This window comes from Mirounga angustirostris, unplaced genomic scaffold (genome assembly GCF_029215605.1).
Source record: "Mirounga angustirostris isolate CCGP_5_RB_7025 unplaced genomic scaffold, mMirAng1.0.hap1 SCAF_1, whole genome shotgun sequence".
Classification (NCBI taxonomy): domain Eukaryota; kingdom Metazoa; phylum Chordata; class Mammalia; order Carnivora; family Phocidae; genus Mirounga; species Mirounga angustirostris.
In genome coordinates this window covers 165,959,632-165,981,144 of record NW_026991709.1, presented here as the reverse complement: position 1 = coordinate 165,981,144, position 21,513 = coordinate 165,959,632, and positions in this window count along the sequence as shown.

Sequence of the window (21,513 nt, the reverse complement as noted above, 5' to 3'; positions counted from 1 at the left end):
CTGTGACTTCTTTTGGAGAAGTAGGGCCCAGAGGAGCTGAGAGTCATTTCAAAGTGGTTGTTATCCTCCAAACAAGCAGAGCAATTGGGATTCTCATGTTGTCTCTCTTATAGATGGGGTTCAGAGGTTCAGAGAGGATGAGGGGCTGGCCCAAGGCACACAGCTGGTTATAGGCCAGTGTGGCTGGTGTGAAGCATGAGGCAAGCCTAGAGAGGTCCACCTGAACCAGACCACCCAGGCTGGCAGCCTTAGGAAGGAGCTTTGTACTCTCTCCCTCAGAGTGCTGGAAACTGGGGGGCGGGGAGAGGGAGTTACCTGAAGGTTACCTGTGATGAGCGATAACACGTTTGCATCAGCAGGAGGAAAGATGGGAAGAAGGCAAGTGGCAGGAGGCAGATGGGATAAGAGCCCCCTTGAGAGCCTGTCTGGCCTGAACAGGAAGATGGCCGGGTTGACATGGCAAGGACGGGTGACTTGCCCAAGGTCCCACTGCCATCAGAAATGAAGCCAGACCAAAACTCCAGTCTCTGCGTAGACCAAGCCACCTCCTGTGTCCTGAAGGGCCTAAGCAGCACTGAAAAGGTGCTGGAGATAAAAGCCAGACGGACCTTCTGGTGAAGGTGAGGGCAAGGGGGCGTGGTCTGAGGAAAGGGGATAAGGGAGAGGACTTGAGACAGTCCCCGGGGACCATTTAAGAAATCTGTGTAGATTCACACAAGCCACCAAAGGAAACTAAGCTCTTTTCTCCCATCTGCCACCCCTACCCTGTGTCTATCAGTCCATCTCTGGGAGCACGGAGGAACCTAAGGGAAATTCCAGTGACCCAACAGCTCCAAACACAAACACTGCCCTAAGCCCCAGGCAGCCCCATCTCTCCTCCTCCACCAATTCCAACAGCCTACTCACTTTCTTTTTTATTAAAAAAAAAAAGGCATTTCTTCCCAGAGGGGCACCCAACAAAACATCCTTTCTTCTTGGAATGTTGAGCACATTTTCACAAAATGTACTATTTCCTGTGCTCTATTATGCACATTCATTCGGTAAATATTTTCTTAGCACCTGCTGTAGGCGACCCTGAATGGAACCCAGGACTTAAACTGGACCAACCAGTGCTCCTGAGGATGGGTGAGAAAATCAGGAGAAGCGTAAGGACTGGAATCCCTGCCTGAATTCAGAGTTCCGATTGCACCGGCAGCAAGCCCCCACCCCTCCTTGGCCTCCGTTTCCTCTCCTTAAAATGAGGGCACTGGACAATCTCTAAGGTCCCCTCCAGCTCTGTCTATCATTTTCTAAGTCTGGGCGGCCAAACACATGGAGCAAAGCAGCGGGCACAGAATGGGCTGCATGGGGAAACCTCCTCAGTAGCAGGGATGGCTCGGGCATGTAGTAGGTCCTCAGGAAACCCAGGTAGGAAGAGTGTGGAAACTCCGGCCAAGAGAGGAAGTCTTCAACAACTGAAAACAGCATTTTTCACCTCTCAGACTGGTGAGAATGAACAAGAGAAATACCTCAGGGGGCACATGGGGCTCTCAAACAATGCAGATGGGAATGCATTTTGGGGCAGTCTCCTTAGAAGGAAATAGGACAGTATGTATCAAAAGCCTTGAAAACCTGGATACTTTTTGATGCAGCAAATGAATCCTTCTGGTGACAGAACTTAAGGACACAATTGGGCAAGAAGGCAAAGAGGTATGTATACAGATGTTCATCAAGCATTGTTGATAACGGTGAAAAAGGATGAATGGGACAAGACCGTTGTTATGTACCTCCAGTGAAAGACCACCTAGAAGTGACAAATGACAGGGTGGATCTGTGTTAACTGACATGCAATGGGTGTATGTGTTGTGCGTGCGTCTGAGAGAGAGAGGAAGAAGAAGATGATGAAGGAGGAGGAGGACAGGGAGGGGGAGGAGGAGATGGAGGGGAGAAAGGAGGATGAGAATTATCTATAAAGGATGTTACAAACAAATTAATAGCAGTTATCTCTGGTTGGTAGGGTCATGGATGGCCACGATATTTTGATGATCTGTACCTTCTAATATTCATAGTACATATGGATTATTTTTGCAATCTGAAAAGAGAGAATTCTGTTTCCCAAAAGCCTTATCACAGACTGACGGGAGTAACTCCAGACTCCACCCTCTGCTTTGCCTCTGCAGTGTTCTCCCTCACCTACTGGAGAAGTCGGGGCATTCCCTGCAAGTGTTCTCGAGCATCCGAGGCCTTGGGTGGGGCTGGCAGCTGGCTGGGGTCGTGGTCCCGCAGCAGGAACCCCACTGGAATGGAACAGCTGCTTTTTTCCATCCCCTCCCCCAGCTCTTCCCAAAGCTGTCAAGCACGCAGCACTTTCTCTCCACTTATAAGATGCTGTGATGCTTCATCAACCATGTCCTAAAGGGCCACACTCCAGCAACACGTCCTCACAAGAGAGATGCACCAGACCAGGCCGGGACAGCCAAGGTCCCTCCGCCTGTATTCTTGGAGGCAGCCCATGTGCAGGAGCTTTTCCCTAAAAGCCACATCCCAGAGCTGAGCCAGGACAGCCGAGCTGAGGGCAGGACCCCAGAATTCTGGAGCGCTAGGACTAGGAAGAGCACAGACACACATCTCCATTCATTTCCTGCAGGGTGGATGTGAGGGGTGGAAAGGAAGAAGGGCTTCTGATTTCACCCAGTGAAACAGAGGCTGAGCTGCCATCTGTACACCAGGCTCAGGGTGCTGGTTAAGCTACCCCCTGACCAAACCACCCCTCCAACATAGCACAAACACCACACTCCCAGTCCCCAACAGATTCTTAATTCCACCCCATAGCCCCTTGCAGGCCCCTGGCCCAACCCTCTGCCACCTCTGCACCCACAAAACTCTGCTCCCCGCAGCAAGCCAGGCTCCATGGGCAGGACTCCCGACACTCCCTGCCGTCGAGTAGCCTGCCCCCTACCAGGAGTGCCCTTCCTGCTCATCCCCTTGTCAAATTCCACACCTTGCCCCCTTTACAGATGGAGAAACTGAGGCTCACGACAGGAAGTGATTGCCTAAGATTGCCCCGCTCACCGGTATCAGACCAGATCTCTGACCCCTCCTCGTCGGTTGCCCCTTTTCTGAGAACTGAGTTCTGGAACTTTGGACCTGGGTGCCAGAGAGTGGACACTCCCTTTGCTCCCTCCAAAATGGATGATCCTAAAGCCTCAGCTCTCCCGAGGTCTTATTTCTGCCTTCGGGGGACCCTTAGAGTTCAAGGCTGGCGGAGGAGGATTCAATGAACTGGCTCATGCAGGCTCGCCTTGCGTAGACACAGAGCTCCTGGATCCAGCATTGCATGGAGGGGTGAGGCAGGCCTGCTGCCGCGTGCTCACAGTGTTACCCTGAGAGACATCCTCAGCCTCTCTGTGCCTCAGTTAACTCAATTAACAAGCAAGGACGGTGATAATACCCATGTGCTCTGGTTACTATGGCTACAGAACAAATGGGCCCAAGACATAGGCTTTAAAACAACATTGATTTCACTCACAAAATGATGGCTTGGGCAGCACTTGGCTGGGATAGCCCATCTCTGCTTCATTCAACATCAGTTAGAGCAACTCAAAGGCTGGGGTTGGAATCCTCTATGGCTCGTGAAGGCTTGGTCTCCCACAGACAGCGGTGGGTTCTCCCGCAGACAGCTGGGGCTGTAGTTAGAGCCCCTGCCAATGGGCTCCCACGCTGCCTCACACACGGCAGCTGGGTTCCAAAGGCCAGCTTCATGTGTGAGAGAGACACAGAAAGAGACACACACAGAGAGAGAGACAGAGAGAAAGATCTGGAAAGAAGCCGTATCACCAGAAGTCACATTGTCTCCCTCCACCACATTCCTTTCAACGAGGTGGTATCAAAGTCCCACTCACGGTCAGGAGGAGGAGAACTATGCTCTGCCTCTTTCGAGGGGAGGTGCTGGAGGCAAATGAGACCAAAAGTATTTCTGTGCCATTTTTGGAAAGTACACAATCACACCAAGTCACTGAGGGGTTCAGGAAGACTTAATGGAACAAGACCTAGAGCGGCCCGTGGCCGGTGGTGGGTACCACGGTGGTCGCTGCCTCCAAGAATGTGCAGGAGTCTAGATACTACAGCTTGGAAACCGATGGCCCTGCCCTGAAGAGCAAGCTGGAATCTGTCCTCTCTACCCCAAGCCCAAAAGTTCAAGGCTCATGGCAGCACCCTTATTTGAGTGAAGTAGAGCCTGCTTATGACAAGAGCCCCAGAAAACCCTGTTAGTGAGAGTTCTCCCCATGTGCCTCCACCCCACCCACACATCCCACCCCAAAATTATTGCTGAAGGTCCCAGATTGGGAGCCAAGGGTGTTGGTCCTCAAGAAACCACACAGTCCTACACAAGACCCAGAGTACTAAGGCAAGCTGCCTGGAAATGAGACAGAAAGCTCTGCCAACTGCAGGGCCGGTGGAAACACAAGGCCACTTCCAGAAAGCAGATGTCTTCTAGGCCAGCAGAAACAGTCCCCGGCACACTGTTACTCCTGGCCCACCCAGGGGGCCTGGGCAGCCTTGTCCCAGGCCAAATTGTGATGGGGGGAGGGGAAGGGTCCATCCTCTCTTAACAAGTCTTCCCCTGCCCTTGCCAATGAAGACCACACCACTCAAATTTCAGCTGAAAATAGCCCCAAATATCACTGCTCCCAGAGGGCTTTGGTTGTGACCTCACCGTGCATTTCTAATGGTGGGAAATCAGGCAAGTGACAGAGGAGACAAGCAAGGGCCCTGCCTAGCCGCCCTCACACCCACATCCCAGCAGCCCTGAGCGCCTCGCACAACATGAACAGGCCGCCAGGAACCAGAACAAACACAACATGTCGGGGCCTGAGAGGACTCTAGAAATCATCCTACACATCCCCTTTGTTTCTCAGAGAATCAAAATGAGGTCCAGAATGGGAGGAAAAAAAAAAAATGGCCCTCCTCTGCTGACTCCTTGCAGGGCCAGGGCCCCTGGGGCTGAAGCTGTGATTCATGCCCAGGTGGGTGCTCCAGGCTATGAGCCCTACGGGGCCAGGCCTGGGCACCCACTCAGATGAGCTGGTTCAAAGACTGCCTGCAACTAGGGGAGAGGCAGTCCTGAGATCCTTGGGTCCAGCCCCAGGGGGTAGGCCCGGTTTCCTAACCTGTAGGACCCAGTGCCAAGTGAGGGGCAGAAAATTCCCCTTTCCAGTGAAAAGAAAGTGAAAATGCAGAGCCCCTTGGTCAAACACTATTACGAATTTCAAGACAGTGAGAGAAGAGTGTTAAAGCAAGTGTGGGGCCCTCTGAGGATGGGGCCAGCGCTGAGGCATAGACTGCATGCCCGTGAAGCCAGCCTTCCGGAAGCTTCCCTCGCACCATCCACCCCGCCCCTCCGAAGCACCTCTTGGAGCTCTCCTCCCTCCCCGGCCTCCAGGCCACGCTCCACTCCAAGCTGCCCCTCACACACACTCCCCAGGCTGCTCCTCCCACCTGCTCTCCAGACAGCAGCCGGAGTTGCCTTTGATTTTTTTTTTTTTTTTTAAGATTTATTTATTTGAGAGACAGAGAAAGAGACAGCATGGGGGAGAGGGACAGAGGAAGAGGGAGAGAGAGTCTCAAGCCAGTCCATGCTGAGCAGGGAGCCCAACGCAAGCCCAGTGTCACCGCCCTGAGATCACCACCAGAGCCAAAGCCCAGAGTCGGAGGCTTAACAGACCTCGCCACCCAGGTGCCCCGAAAGTCACCTTTGAAAATGCCACACGTGAAGACATCCTCTGTTGGTAACAGTTCCATGTCTTTCCTCCGGGGATAAAGACCAAATGCTCTGACACAGCCCATGGCACCCAAGGGGCCCAGCGCCTGCCACCAGGCAACCTTGGCTTGTGCCACCCTCTTTGCAATTCTCTGAGCTTCTGCCACTGCCAAGTTCCCTCTTGCTCGTGCGTCATATCCCAACAAACCCACCACGTCCTCCTAAGCCCGTCAGGACCCGGTGTAGTACTACAGACCTCTCCTTAGCACTTTGCACTGGTGTGATTTCACCTGTGTGTGTGTGTATGGGGGAGGGGGGTGATTAATGCCTGTCCCCAGAGGCAGAAGCCAGGTCTGGCGGCATTCGCCACTGTCCCCCCCCACCCCCCGTGCCTAGCACGGTGTGTGTACACAAGTCCCGTGATGAATGACTTGACTAATAACCCAGTGCCACATGCATGGAAATGCCAGGGCTGACAGTGTGCGTGTGGTCATACAGGCACCAGGATGTCTTCTCAACTGTAACAAGAAGACAAGAATTCCTTCCTTTATCGATGGTGCCAGGGTGAGAACGGGTATGAAAAGCAGCTGGTACAAGATAGAAATTCAGTTAAGTGTCTATTAAGTGTTTGTGGGGCAACACACACAGGCCTGGGGCAAGGGGCACATCTTTCTCGTGTCCCTGCTCCCAAGTATCTGGGATTCTAGGAAAAAGCTCTCGGAATCACTTATTTCTACTGCCGGATCAGAGGTCTAATGCCATTTCCCTTCTTGAGGAATATGCATTTAAAGAGGGATTTCTGGGGCGCCTGGGTGGTTCAGTCGTTAAGCGTCTGCCTTTGGCTCAGGTCATGGTCCCAGGGTCCTGGGATGGAGCCCCGCATCGGGCTCCCTGATCAGCGGGGAGTCTGCTTCTCCCTCTCCCGCTCCCCCAGCTTGTGTTCCCTCTCTCACTGTGTCTCTGTCAAATAAATAAATAAAATCTTAAAAAAACTAAAAAAAAATAAAGAGGGACTTCTGGTAAATGAACTTGGGTTGCAAAAGTCCCCTCAGCCAGGCAGAGTATGTGGGTCAGGGAGGGAACGTTCAAATCCAGCTGGGACTAGTTCCAAACCCAGGTCCCATTCTACGTCAGGTTGCCTTTGGGGGGAAATGTTTGACCTAACTGAATTAATTTTAGCCTCAGTGAGGTTTAGCCTAAACCCTAATTCAAATCTCACTTACCTAACTTGTGGTATCAATGGAAGCAGGGTGGACCCCAACCCTACCCATAGGCACGGAGCTGCCCAGGCTGCGTCCAGCTTTTTCGCTCCTACAGAGCTTCCTGAAGTTCAGACTCAAGGAAAAGATTTTTGAGTGGCCTGGTCAACTCTGACAGAAGGCGAGCTGCCCCTCCCTGCCAGGCCACCCACCAGGGAAAGGAGTAGCAAGAGGGCTGCCGCTGAGCCTCTCCTGCAGCCTTACCTTGGCTTTGCCCTTCCAGGCAGGGTCTGCAGCACCCGGGGGTCCTGTCCAGCCTGGCAACAGGTGGGCATCGTGTGGCCCCCACCAACAGCTGTCCAGGGTGTCTGGAGAGGGAATGGCCGCCACTTGCATCCAAACGAGGCTGCAGGCAGAGGGAACTGAACCCCTGCAGAAGCCCGGCTCCTCTGGCCTGCACAACTCAGACTCTGCAGGGAGCCAAAGAGCCTTTATAAAGAGGCCGAATCAGAACCACCTCCCATGTGTCCTGCTTTTGTTCTTCCTCAGAGCACATTCCGGTCTATTCATTTGTGAAAGCTTAAAAAACAATTCCAAGAGGTCCTTCGGCAGGAATCCCATTCCTCAAAAGAGGAAACTGAGACTAGGGAATGATTCTCTCCCATGGCAGCAGGACAATCATTACTGAGTGTTTGCTGTATGCTTCCTGAGAGCTCTGCGGAACTACCTCAATTAAATTCTGGGGAGTGTATCCAATTACCACCCTCAGTCTACAGGTAAGACCTGGGAGCTGGGGAAAGCTACGTAACTTGTTCCAGGTGACACAGCTAGGAAAAAACAAACAAACAAACAAACAGAGCCTGGGTTTGAACCCAGGTTTACGTGACTGCAAAGGCCGGGCACGAGGCTAACCTGCCAGCCATTTCCCGGAAACGGCCCCTCTGGGAGGTACCCACTCCATGTCCAGAGCAGCAAGACTCCGGTCATTTCTGGGCCCCGCCTGTCAAAGAGGCCACACCTGCCGCCAAGGCTTGTCCTAACGCCTCTCTCAGACCCTCACTGACGCACAAGTCTGTGAACCCACAGCTCTCAAGGAAGTAGGGCCCAAAGCATGATGTCCAACCCACCTTTCCTGGAAAACGCTGCCGCCCCCATCATAAGTTCCCATTCCAAAAAACTAACCACACAGAGATGTTTACGAAAACACAACCTTAGCTCTGAGGGATTTACCGCTAGGAACTCCCAGGTGTGTGAAGTCCCAGGCACCAAAGCTCCAGGCACTGTTTCAGGCCCTTGAGATTGGGCTATGAGTAAGATAGACAAGGTCCCTGCCCTCATGGAGCTTACGTTCCAGTGGGAGAGACCATAAACAAATATACACATAGAACAGTAGGAGGGAGTAAGAACTCTGAAAAAGAAAAAAATCAAGGTAAGGGGATGGAGGGAGACTTGGCTGCTATTTTAGGTGAAGCGATCAGCGAAGGCCAATCTGAGGAGGTAACACTGGGCAAAGACTTGATAAACTGGGAGTCAGCTATGGGAGATAAGCATTTTAGGCAGAGAAAACTGCAAGTGCAAAGGCCCTGAGGCAGCAACAATCTGATGTAGCATGAAGGACAGTGTGGCCACAGTAGAGTGAACTGAGGGTACAGTAATAAGAAATGAGGTCATGGAGGTCAAGGGCCAGATCATGGAGGGCCTCATGAGCCAGCAGAAGAATTTGGACTTCATTCTAAATGTAAGGGAAATTGGAAGTTTCAAGCAGGGTAATGATATAATCCTACAGATTTTTTTTTTTTTTTTTTTTGCTTGAACAACACAAATTTATTTTCTCACACTTCTGGACACTATACATTCATGATTCAGGTGTCAGCAGGTTTCTTTTTTTCCCATTTTTATTGAGATATAACTGACATATAGCACTGTAAGAGTTTAAGGTATACAGCATAATGACTTAATATATATTGTGGGATAATTACCACAAAATTAGCATCCATCATATATAGATAACAAAAAAGAAGGAAAATATTCTTCCCCTCATCATGAGTAATTTTACGATTTACTCTCTTAGAAACTTTCAGATATACCATACAGCACTGTCAACTATTAGATCCCCAGTACTTATCTTATAACTGGAGTTTTGTACTTTTGACCACCTCCATCCAATCCCCCCACCTTCTCTTGGTAACCGCAAATCTGATCTTTTTCTATGAGTGTGGTTTTGTTTTTTTAGATTCCACATATAAGTGAGATCATACAATATTTGCCTTTCTCTGCCTGACTTACTTTCCTTAGCATAATGCATCCAAGGTCCATCCATCCATGTTGTTACAAATGGAAGGATTTGCTTCTTTTTTATGAGTGAATAGTATTTTATATATATGTGTGTGTGTGTGTGTGTGTGTGTGTGTGTGTCTCCACATTTTCTCTGTTTATCTGTTGATGGAATGATGAATATTTTCTATTATATATATACATATATATATATATATATGTATATATATATTTTTTTAGAGAGAGAGTGGGATAGGGGCAAAGGGAGAGGGAGAATCTTAAGCAGGCTCCACACCCAGCACAGAGCCTGACACGGGGCTCAATCTCATGACCCTGAGATCACAACCTAAACCAAAATCAAGAGTCGGACAGGTGGTTCCAGAATGATAACTATTTTCAAAGATCACTATGCTAAGTAGACACATGACCACCAGACAGTATACCGGTTAGGTACTTCTACATAGCAAACAGCCACAAAAGCGCAGTGGCATTTGATAATACAGTTGTTCTCAAAGTCTTTAGTTTCAGGGCACCTTTATACACTTAAAAATTACCAAGGACCCCACCCCAAACAATGTTTGTTTATATAAGTTATTTTTATTGATACTTAACAGTATTAAAAATCTTAACTGTGAGAAATTTTTAAATATTAATTCCCTTTAAAATAACAATAATAAACCAATTACATGTTAACACAAAACTTTTTTTTTAAGATTTTATTTTTTAAGTAATGTCTACACCCAAAGTGGGCTCGAACTCACAACCCAAGATCAAGAGTCACACACTTTATTGAGTGAGCCAGGCAGGTGCCCCCCCTTAAGATTTTATTTTTTTTAAGTAATCAAAACTTTTTATTTTTAGTTTTAGTTAGAGAGAGAGAGAGAGAGAACGCGAGTGGGTAGGGGCAGAGGGAAAAAGAGGAAGAGAATCTTAAGCAGGTTCAATCTCATCACCCTGAGATCATGACCTGAGCTGAAATCAAGACTTGGACACTTAACCAACTGAGCCACCCAGGTGCCCCAGTAATCAACTTTTTAATTAAAACCACAGCATTTTATTAAAACCACTGCACCAAAACAAAACAAATATATAGCATTATTCGCATTTTTGCAAATCTCTTCATAATCTGGCTCAAAAGAAGGCAATTGAATTATGATATCTGTTTCTACATTCAATCAGTTGCAATATGAAGTTTTGGTTGAGGAATAGGATGAAAAAGGAGCCTTACTCAGATGTAGTTAGAAAAAGGAAGAGTATTTCAACAGCTTTTTCAGTATTGTGGATTTTCTTCTTTGGTACTGCACTAAAACTCAACATGTCATTGTTTCAAAAAGGCTAGTAGCAATGTGGGAACTGAATCCAAATGAACTTTTAACACACTGATACATCAAACCCCACTAATTGATCTTAACCATTAAATGCATATTTACCCATGCATGATTTCATAACATCCTGCATTGGTCATTTGAAAAATATTAGTTCATTGAGTTTATGCAGATTTTCTAAATGTTGATAAATTTCCTCAAACAACATTCTAAAACTCACATTCATTAATATCACCAATGATCTCATCGGGAGTGTCTTTAGGTATTAGGAAGCCATCCAGCTCAGCGAGTTAAGTACAAGTTCTCCGAAGTTCTAATTTTCTGCTCAAAGTTCTAATTTAATCCTTGTCAACAGATCCTGCAAACTCTTTTCTTTGAAGTGACAAGTCCATTTCATTCATTTTTGAGAAAGTGTCTGAGAGATACCCAAATATGAACACCCACAGTTTGTTTTCACTAGTTCTTTCCAGTAAAAACTGTGTTCCATGAAGAAAGCAGCTAGTCCAACTCACAACTCAAGCAACTGACTACACAGGTGCATCTCCTTGTCACAATCCCCATACATCATATGCAGAAGTGCTTTGTGCCTACTTCCTATCTCATCACCCGGACTATGAAAGTGTGCTCAAAAGTTGATATTTAACAAAATTAGTATTTTTTCCTGCTTTGTCCAGAAGATTTTTAAGCAAAACTGGCATTTTTTAGTCTAAGTATGTAGCATTGAAGAATAAAATGACTACTACTAGAAAGTGGTACCAGGGCCTCGATTCATATTCAAGTACCAGCAGTTTTACCCACCTGTGGTAGGCAGAATAATGCCCCACCACCAAGATGTCCATGACCTAATCCTTAGGACCTGTGAATCTCTTCTGTTGCATGGCAAGGCGAAATTAAAGTCACTGGTCAGCCAACCTTGAGATGGGGGATATTTTACTGGGTCGTGTGGGTGAACCCAATGGAATCACAAGGTTCCTTATAGATGAAAGAGGGTAGGGAGCAGAGTCCGTGTCAGTGTCAGAGAGAGACTGTAGGATGCTACACTGCTATCTTTGAAGATGGAGGAAGGAGGCACCAACCAAAAAGTGCAGGTGGCCTAGAAGCTAGAAAAGACAAGGAAACAGTCTCCTGGAGAGCCTCCAGAAGAAATGCAGCCCGAGGAATGAAACCTAGCTGTTAGCCCAGGGAGATCCATTCCCAACTTCTGACCTCCAGAACTGTAAGGTTTATGGGATTTTATGTCATTTGTGGGATTTTAAGTTATTCATGGGATTTTAAGTCATTTGGAACATTTTCCTCAATTCATGATGAAACTTCATACTCATTAGCATACTCCCCATTTCTCTCCAAACCTCCAGCTCTAGGCAACCACTCATGTATTTTCCATATCTATGGATTGCCTGGTCATTTCATATCCAGGAATCATGGAATCATGCGATATGTGGTCTTTTATATCTGACTTTTTTTTTACCTCATGTAATGGTTTCATGGTTCATCCATTGCTGCAGCATGTGTCACGGTATTACATTTCTTTTTATTGCTAAATACTATTCGATTGTGTAGCCGTTTTGCCATTCAGTTGATGGATATTTGGGTTGTTTCCTCTTTTTGGCTCTATAGTAGTCCCCCTTATCTGTGGGGGATAAGTTCCAAGACCCCCAGTGGATGACTGAAATCATGGATTGTACTGAACCCTAAATATACTAGTTTAATTTATAAGTTAGGTACAGTAAGAGATTAACAACAATAACGAATAGAACAATCCTAACAATATACTATAATAAAAGTTATTATGTGAACGTGGTGTCTCTCTCAAAATATCTTATTGTACTGTTCTCACCCTTCTTCTTGTGATGGTGTGAGATGATAAAATGCCTACATGATGAGAGGAAGTGAGGGGAACGACATAGGCACAGTGATGTAGCGTCAGGCTACTATTGACCCAACCATATGTCAGAAGGAGGATCATTTGCTTCTGGACTATGGGTGACCATGAGTAACATGACATCATGGAAAGCAAAACCACAGATAAGGAAGGACTACTGTGATGAATATTACTGTCATAAACATTTGTGTGCAAGTTTTTCTATGAACACACATTTTCAGTTTTCTTGGGCATACATCTAGGAGTGAAAAGGCTGGGGCATATGATAACTCTATGTTTAACATGTTGAGGAATGTCCCCACTGTTCTCCAAAGTGGCTGCATCATTTTACATTCCCACTAACAGAGCATGAGGGTTCCATTTTCTCCATACCCTCATCGACACTTGTTATTATCTCTCTCTTTTGATTATAGCCATCTTGCTGGATGTGAAGAGATACCTTATTGTGCTGTTGATCTGCACTGTCCTGATGGCTAGTGATGTTGAGCATCTTCTTGTGTGTTTACTGGCTATCTGCATATCTTATCTGGTTAACTGCCTATTCATCCTTTGCCCATTTTTTTAAATTGGGCTATCTTTTTATTATTGCATTATAAACATTCTTTATACATTCTAGAAACACCTCCCTTTTCAGAAATATGACTTGTAAATATTTTGTCCTATTCTATGAGTTGTCTTTTTCACTTTCTTGATAGTGTTCTTTGAAGCATGAAAGTTTTTAATTTTGATGAAGTGCAATTTATCTATTTTTTTCTTTGGTCACTTGTGATTTTGGTGTCATACCTAAGAAACTACTGCTAAATCCAAGGTCATACAGATTTATGCCTTCTTTTAAGATTTTTATGGTGTTAGCTCTTACATTTAGGTCTTTGATGCATTGTGAGTTAATTTTTGCACCTGGTATGAGACAGGGGTTTGAATTCATTCTTGAGCATCTGGATACCCAGTTTTCTCAGAACCATTTGTTGAAAAGACTATTCTTTCTCCATTGAATGGCCTTGGAAGCCTTGTAGAAAACCAACTGACCATAATGATGATGGCTTATTTCTGGACCCTCAATGATAATCTATTTACTTACATGTCTATCCTTATACTGGTACCAAACTGTCTTGATAACTGTAGCTTTGTGGTAAGTTTTAAAATGGAGAAGTGTGAGTTCTCCAACCTTGTTCTTTTTGGTTTTTGGCTATCCTCGGCCCTTTACATTTCTCTATGAATTTTAGAATCAGCTTATCAATCAGCTGGAATTTTGATATAGACTGCACTGAATCTGTAGATCAACGTGGAGAGTATTGCCTTCTTAGCATTAGTAAGTTTTCTGATCCATGAAAATGGGATGTCTTTCCATTTTTTATGCTAACGTAAATGGAATCACTTTCTTAATTTCACATTCAGATTGTTCACTGCAAGTGTATAGAAATACAAATATTTTTATATATGGATCTTGTATTCTGCAACCTTGATAAACTCTTTTATTTTTTCTAATGGTTTTTCAGTGAGGTGTTCTGACTAGAGCCTGCTGTATGGTGTTGAATAGAAGTGGTGAGAGCAAACCTCCTTGTCCTGTTCCTGGTCTTAGGAGGAAAGCATTCGATGTTTCACTATTAAATATGAGGTTAGCTGTGGGATTTTTGTGTTTGGGGGAAGTTCCCTCTAGTCCTAGCTTGTGAATATTTTTATCATGAAGAGGTGTTAATCTATCAAATGTTTCTTCTGCATCCATTGAGATGACTGTTTTTTCCTTTATTTCCCTTTATTCTATTGATATGGTATATTACATTATTTGATTTTCTGATGTTAAACCAATCTTGAAATCCTGGGATAAATCCCACTTGGTCATGATGTGTAAAGTTTGTTTTTTAATATGTTTGTAGATTCAGTTTGCTAGGTTTTTTTTCTTCTTCTTTGTGGTTTTTTTTTTTTTTCCCTTGGCCCCTTTTCCTAAGATATATTGGTCTGTAGTTTTCTTCTCCTGTGACATCTCTACCTGGTCTTGGTATCAGAGTAATGCTGACCCCATAGAATGAGTTGGGAAATGTGCTCTCCTCTTCTATTCTTGGAAGTTTGTAAAAAATTGACATTAATTATTCTTTAAATATATGGTAGAATTCATAAATGAAGCCTTCTGGATCTGGTCTCTTTATGGGTAGTTTTGCTTATTTCTAATCATTAATTCAATCTCTTTACTTGCTATATGGGTCTATTCAGATATTCTGTTATTTCTTCAGTCAGTTTCCATAAATTTTGTCTTTCTAAGAATTTGTTCATTTCCTGAGTTATCTCATTTGTTGTCATACAGTTGTTCATTGTATTCTCTTATAATCCTTTTAATTCCTAAAATCATTCCTGATTTTAGCAATTTCAGTCTTTCTCTCTTTCTTACTTGGTCAATTTAGCGAAAAGCTTATCAACTTTATTGATCTTTTCATGTAACTTTTCATCCTGTTGATTTTCTCTATTGTTTTTCTATCCTCTATATCATTAATCCCTACTCTAATCTTCTTTATTATCTTCATCCTGCTTGCTTTGAGTTTAGTTTACTTTTCTTTTTCCAGAATCTTAAGGTAGAAGATCATGTTGATTTGAGATCTTCCTTCTTTTTAATATAGGCATTTACAACTATAAATTTCTCTCTAAGCTCTGTTTTAGCTGCATCCCATAAGTTTTGGTATATTGTATCTTCATTTTCATTCATTTCAAAGAATTTTTTGTCATTGTGATTTCTTCTTCTACCATTGGTTATTTGAAAGTGTGTTGTGTAATTTACAGATATTCATGGCTTCCAAACTTCCTTCTGTTGTTGACTTCTTTTTTAAAAAAAGATTTTATTTATTTATTTACTTGAGAGAGTGAGAGAGAGAGAGAGCACAAGCAGGGGGAGCAGCAGAGGGAGAGGGAGAAGTAGGCTCCCCGCTGAGCAGGGTGCCTGACACAGGGCTCGATCCCAGGACTCTGGGATCATGACCCGAGCTGAAGACAGACTTAATCGATTGAGCCATCCAGGCGCCCATCTGTTGTTGATTTCTAATCTCAGTCTTTGTGGCCAGAGAACACACTCTGTATTATTTTCATCCTCTTGAATTTATTAAGAGGTGTTTGGTCTGTCCTGGAGAATGTTCCATGTGCACGTGGATTCTGCTCCTATTGTGTAGAATGTTCTATAGATATCTGCTATATCTAGTTCATTTATAATGTTATTCTAGTCTTTTATTTCCTTGTTGGTCTTCTGTCTAGTTTTCTATCTATTATTGAAACTAAGATATTGAAGTCATAAACTATTATTGTTAAATTGTCTATTTCTACCTTCATTTCCATCAGTTTTTGCTTAATGCATTTTAGGACTCTATTAGGCTTATATATATTTATAATTGTCATATTTTCCTGATGGATTTACTCTTTCATCATTATAGAATGTCCCTTTTTGTTCTCAGTAACTTTTTTTGTTTTAAAATCTATCTGATATTAGTACAACCACTACAGCTTTCTTATGGTTGCTGTTTGCATGATAAATTTTCTACATCATTTTACTTTCAATCTATTTTACCTGTGAATCCAAAGCATGCCTCCTGTAAACAGCATATAGTTGGGTCTTGTTTTTTTTAATCCAGTCCACTGGATTGAACATCAGTGCCTATGTCAACACTATATAAAAGATATATAAGGTCACGTTATTATAAAAACAATTTTGACCTCACAGATCCCCTTTAGTCCACCCTTTGAGAACATATCAATAATAAGTATTTATTTAGCTTATGCATGTGTGAGTTTGCTGGGAGCAAACTGACCTAGGCTGAGTCTGGCTGGATAATTCTCCTGGGACCAGCAGGCTGTTGCAGACATACCATTCTCTAGGTGACAACAGAAGCTCAAGATGTCAAGTGAAACAAATCTTTTAAGGATCTGCCTTATTGCATTAGTCAAAGCAAGTCACATGACCAAACCCAAAGTCAAGGGGCAAGAAAATATATTCCACCCCTTTAATCAGAAGAACTGCAAAATCCACACAAAGCAAAAGAATACAAGAGTAATGAGGCCAATGATGCAATCTACACAGGGACCAAGAGTGGGAGTGGAGGGGTCAGCGGAGAGCTATGACAGCAGCCTGTGAAAGAGGATGGTGCCTTGCACTAGGGTAACAGCAGAGAGAGAGGTCAAAAGCAGATGGATCTGGGTATGCTCTTAGGCAAGTCAGTTCTTCCAAGCCTTCATCTCCTCCACCGTGAAAAGGTGTTATTATGACAATTAAATGAGATAATGCACACAAAGTTTTGCCCCCAATAGGCATTTGCTCTATGAAGGCTCTTACTACTATCTCTAATGGGAGTGAGGATGACTGAAGACCCTCACAGACTTCTAGTCAGGATCAAAGCACTGGGAGTAAAGGCCAGCACATAAAATACACTCCAGCTGTTCATTACTTCTATCTGTCAGCTTTCTAAGGGGATTTGAGGAGATTTACAGTAAAAGACACAGCTATATTAACACTATTAAAAGTAGGGTGAGGGAAGAAGAAAAAGGACTTGTCTCTTTGACTTAGTCCTTGAACTGATGAAACCACATAAAGAAAAGGATTTTAGTCATTTTGCTCTATATGGAAAGCATTCTGGTATTTCTGATGGAGCTAACCACATTTCCCAGAGATCTGCTATTATTTGGCTGGGTTTGGACAGAGGAGGTTAGATGGAGCTGGTGGGGGGGAGCTTCTAGATAAATTTAGATACTGTTTCATGGGGACTTCCTTTGATTTTCCCATCAGCATTCATCTGCAGGAAGAGATGATAATTTAGCTAGATGATCTCGGACAACTTCTTAACCTCTTTGTACTTGAGTTCCTTTATCTGTAAAGTGGGGATATTACTAATAATACTTCCTTTGAGGACTAATTGAGTTAATATACATAATATGCACTGAGAGCAGAAACTGACACAGATAGTGCTACTAAGTTTTTCATATTATTGCTATCATTATTTAATTAAACCTTGGATGTTATTGCCCAGAAACATTGGGCACAGCTTCATGAAGTCAGTTTGAGACTTAATTTTATTGCTTAGGAAAATCAGGGTCTACATGTCTTCAGGAAACCAATGCTCTGGTCCTACTTTTAGAGCAAGAATCTACATTTCCTCTCTGATTGCTCCTCTCGGATTTGAAGGCTACAGGTAATCAGGAAGAAAGCCAAGGCATGCAGCTTGCTAAGACCCACACTGGGCATTTCCCTGCCCTCCCCCAGAGCATCCAGCCTGGCCATGTTCACAGTGCTTCCAGAGCTGTCACTAGGAGATAATAAAGACAGACATAAAGTTAGATCTACAATGCTCAAATGAGGGTTGGCCTTCAAAATCACATTTCTAAGTCCTTTCTTTTAAAGCTGAGGACATTGTGGCTCAGAGAAGATGAGCAACTTGCCCAAGGTCACACTGTTAGTGGCAGTACTTTCTCCCTGGCCCCAGTACCCATGGACTTTGCCATAATACCTTTATAGACTCTGCAACAAAGCTCCCTCATTCAAGCTCCATATCATCAGTGTCTTGGATCCACCCTCTGGACAGAGTCTATAGACCCTTTTCTTGCCATGTCATTCTGCTCTGCCCCTCATAAAGCATAGATTACAGATGAGACCATTTCTCTAGATGATGTCTGCCCAGCCCAGAGGCTGGTGAGACAGTCCTCTCCATAGTCCTAAAGGTCATACTCCCTTTATTGTGGCTTGATAACAAATTGGCTTCCTTGGAAGTTCCTGTATGTTGACTCACAGGCTGCTTACCATCTACTGAAACCCTGTGGCCCCCACAGATGCTGTTACTAGGCAATGCCTTCCTCTACTCCAGCATCTCACACTCAGAGCACCTGGCACTAGCTCAGTGGCTCACCCTGAGAGGCTCAGAGCGCTCTGGCTGCCTGGCTTCACTGACTTCTGCAAGGGAGGGAATTGGGACTGCAACCCAAGAAGAGGACTCCAAGGTGACCTGCTGCACAGGTACCTACCAGGCAGGACCACCGCCGAATTCAGGGCTGACCCCGCATTCTCCTGGGTGGAAAGAAGCCAGTCTTGATGCTCCCAATCTTGCTTCCCTGAAACTCTCTCAACCTTTTCTTGGGACCCTCAAACAATCATTCTCTGCCCATCCCCTTCTGAGTCTACCTAGCCCCTAGAGATCCATAGAGATGATCACGAAAACTGTCCATGCTCTGCGGTGGGGAGAAAGCAGATTGAAGAATTGTATGGAAAGTATGGCATGGCATTTTTTTGCAAAAACAAAAAATCTTTTGTGAATTATACTCAATCATATGATCGTAGAAAAGATAACATTGTTAAGGGTGCTCGGTTACCGCTGAAAGCTAGGCTGGTGTTAGGTGGGAGAGCTACAGCTTTCTGCTGTATACATTTCAGCATCTTCTGAACTGGTGAATATGTGTGTTAATGTTAAATGTGTTAGTTAAATGGATGGATGGAAGGAAGGAAGGAGGGAGGGAGGGAAGGAGGGAGGGAGGGAGGGAAGGAAGGAAGGAAGGAAGGAAGGAAGGAAGGAAGGAAGGAAGGAAGGAAGGAAGGAAGGAAGGAAGGAAGGAAATGAAATCTAAGTGCTCAGCACAGTGCTGGGTACATGGTAAGAGCTCTATTAAGTGTTAGCTTTCATTAGCTCCTCATTCAGTTTGGAGCAAGCGTTGGTCCCCTGCCCAGCTGCCACCCTTAAGCTCCTTTCTCTGAATATTGCTTCTCACCGCCCCTGCCACCATGACTTACCCCCAAAGACGACTCAGGAACAACATCCCTCCCTCTCCACCTTCCACCTGCCAGTGACCATGGCCTCCTCTCTCAGAAATGGTCTGGCCAACTCACGCCCAGGGCGATGTTACCAATTTAATATCTCTGTACAATTTTAAGTGGGCAGGAGCCACCAAAACAGCTTACCCTACAGAAAGGAGTAGTGAGGAGGGTTCTGGGGGCACAGGCTGCGGGTCTGTGGGGTTTCCTGGTGTGGGCGTTGGGACCTCTGCATAAGGCTGCCCCAAGGGAGAATCCCCAGCACTGCTGGCCACAGTCCTCCAGGAAATCCTCTTCTGGGTCAGGAGCCCTGAGGAGCCTGAGCCCCATAGCTCCTACCCTTGACAAAGCTGTCTGCATCCTGTGCCTCCCGCAAAAAGCAGACTCCTTCTTGGCCCTGCGGCCCATCTGTCAGCTTCCCATCCAATCCCTGACACATGGCCCCAGTGCGGCAGAAGAACCTCTCCCCCAGGAGATTCGGTCTGATTACACGCACCATAAAGCAGTGGCAGCAGCTTTGACCGGCAGTGTGGGGGGCGGGGGGGGCACCACCCCCAGTCCTGGCTCCACCACCCACCAGCTACAGGACCCTCCCGCCTCTCTTGGCAGCCTCCTCCTGAGTCACTGTCAGGAGGAGTGGGGGAGATAACAGATGGGCAACTGCCCAGCACAGTCCTGCTCAGTGAATGCTCAGAAAGGCATGTGGGGACACCGAGCCCTAGAACATGACCTAACAAAGATTGTCTTCTCCATGCCTCCTTTCCTGAGCCCCTGTGGCTGAGGCCATGTGTTAGGGGCTGGCCATCCCTGCAGTTCTAATGGGCATGAATGCACAGGGCCCCACATCCACTTGACATCACTCCTTTTCCCTCAGGAAAGACATGCAAAAGCTGGCCCAAGAGGCAGAGACCAGACAGCAAATCCACTTGAGGAAACTCCATGGACGCAGATGGACCCTGAATCACCAGGACTGGTGATTCAAAGTCTCAGAGACATTAGCTAATTGCTAAAGTGATTACAGGCAATCGGGGATTAGATTCTCTCACGCCAGGCCGACAAGGTGCTCGGGACAGCTTCAGAGGGCCCTTCCCTGGGCACAGCAAGCCAGCGGCTGTGGAGAGCAGTGGGTAATTGAATTCTGAGAAGCATACATAGCTGTTAAAGACAGGGAAGCAACCCACTTGAAAAACAACAGAAGCAAAAGACAGCCCTGGGCATGATAGTTATCGACTGCAAATACCTAGAAAGAAGGTTGAACAAAGGGGGAGGATTATGAGCACTCGTTGGCACCTCCTGCCAAACAAACATGTTTGTAGGAGCACGACATGCTCCAGCTGGTGAAAATGTCTACAGGCCGTGCTGTGCGAAGGGCATCCTGTGGACCAGCGGCATCAGCATCACCTGGCAGCTTGTTAGCAAGGCCGACTCAGGCCCACTCCAGAATCCCTGGAATTATGGAACCATTTTCCGTATTTAACAAGACCTTCAGGTGATCTATATGCACACTGAGGTTTAAGAAGCCCTGGTCCAGACATGTAATCATTTGCCTATGATCAAATACTGAAGTTGTTTCCAATGAACATTCGTCTATCAGACATTTACTAAAGGTCTACGATAAGGCAGCTGGTCAAGCCCCAAGGATGCAGCTGTGAATGGGAGGGACAAAATCCTGCTCTCACAGAACTTATGTGCTTCTGAGGAGAGAGAGATAATAAACCGATGCCATGAATAAGATAGATCTAGACGGTGGTAAGTGCAAAGAAGAAAACAGGGTAATGTTTCAGAGTGATGAGGGTGATCAGCAAAAGCCTCTCTCTGAAGAGACGGCATCTGAGGTGGGTTTTGAGGAATAGAAAGAATTCAGCCATGCCAATAGCCACAAGAAAGTCTGCAGGAACAGCAAGTGCAAAGGCCCTGAGGCAGGCATGCCTGTGGCATGTCTGAGGAATGAAGAGGAGATGTATGGCCACAGCATGGTGCTCAAGTGGAAAGTGGCAGGCAGGGAATGAATGTGGAAGGCCTATAAACCATGGCAAGGAATTTGGATTTTATTCTAAGTACAAGAGATCACTCATGAGGGATAATTAGGGGAGTGCCAGTAGCTTAAGATAGCAACCATTTGTTGCTCCTGATTCTGTGGGTTGGGGATCCAAGCAGGTCACAGCGGGACAGCTCATCTCTGCTCCGTGGGGCATCTGCTAGGAAGGCTGGACAGGGCTAAGGATCCAAGAGGGACTCACTCGTGCCTCTGGAGCTTCCGTAGCAGCTGTAAGGAGGCCTCAGTGCCCCTCCACACCACCTCCCATCATCCAGTGCTCTCACCCAAG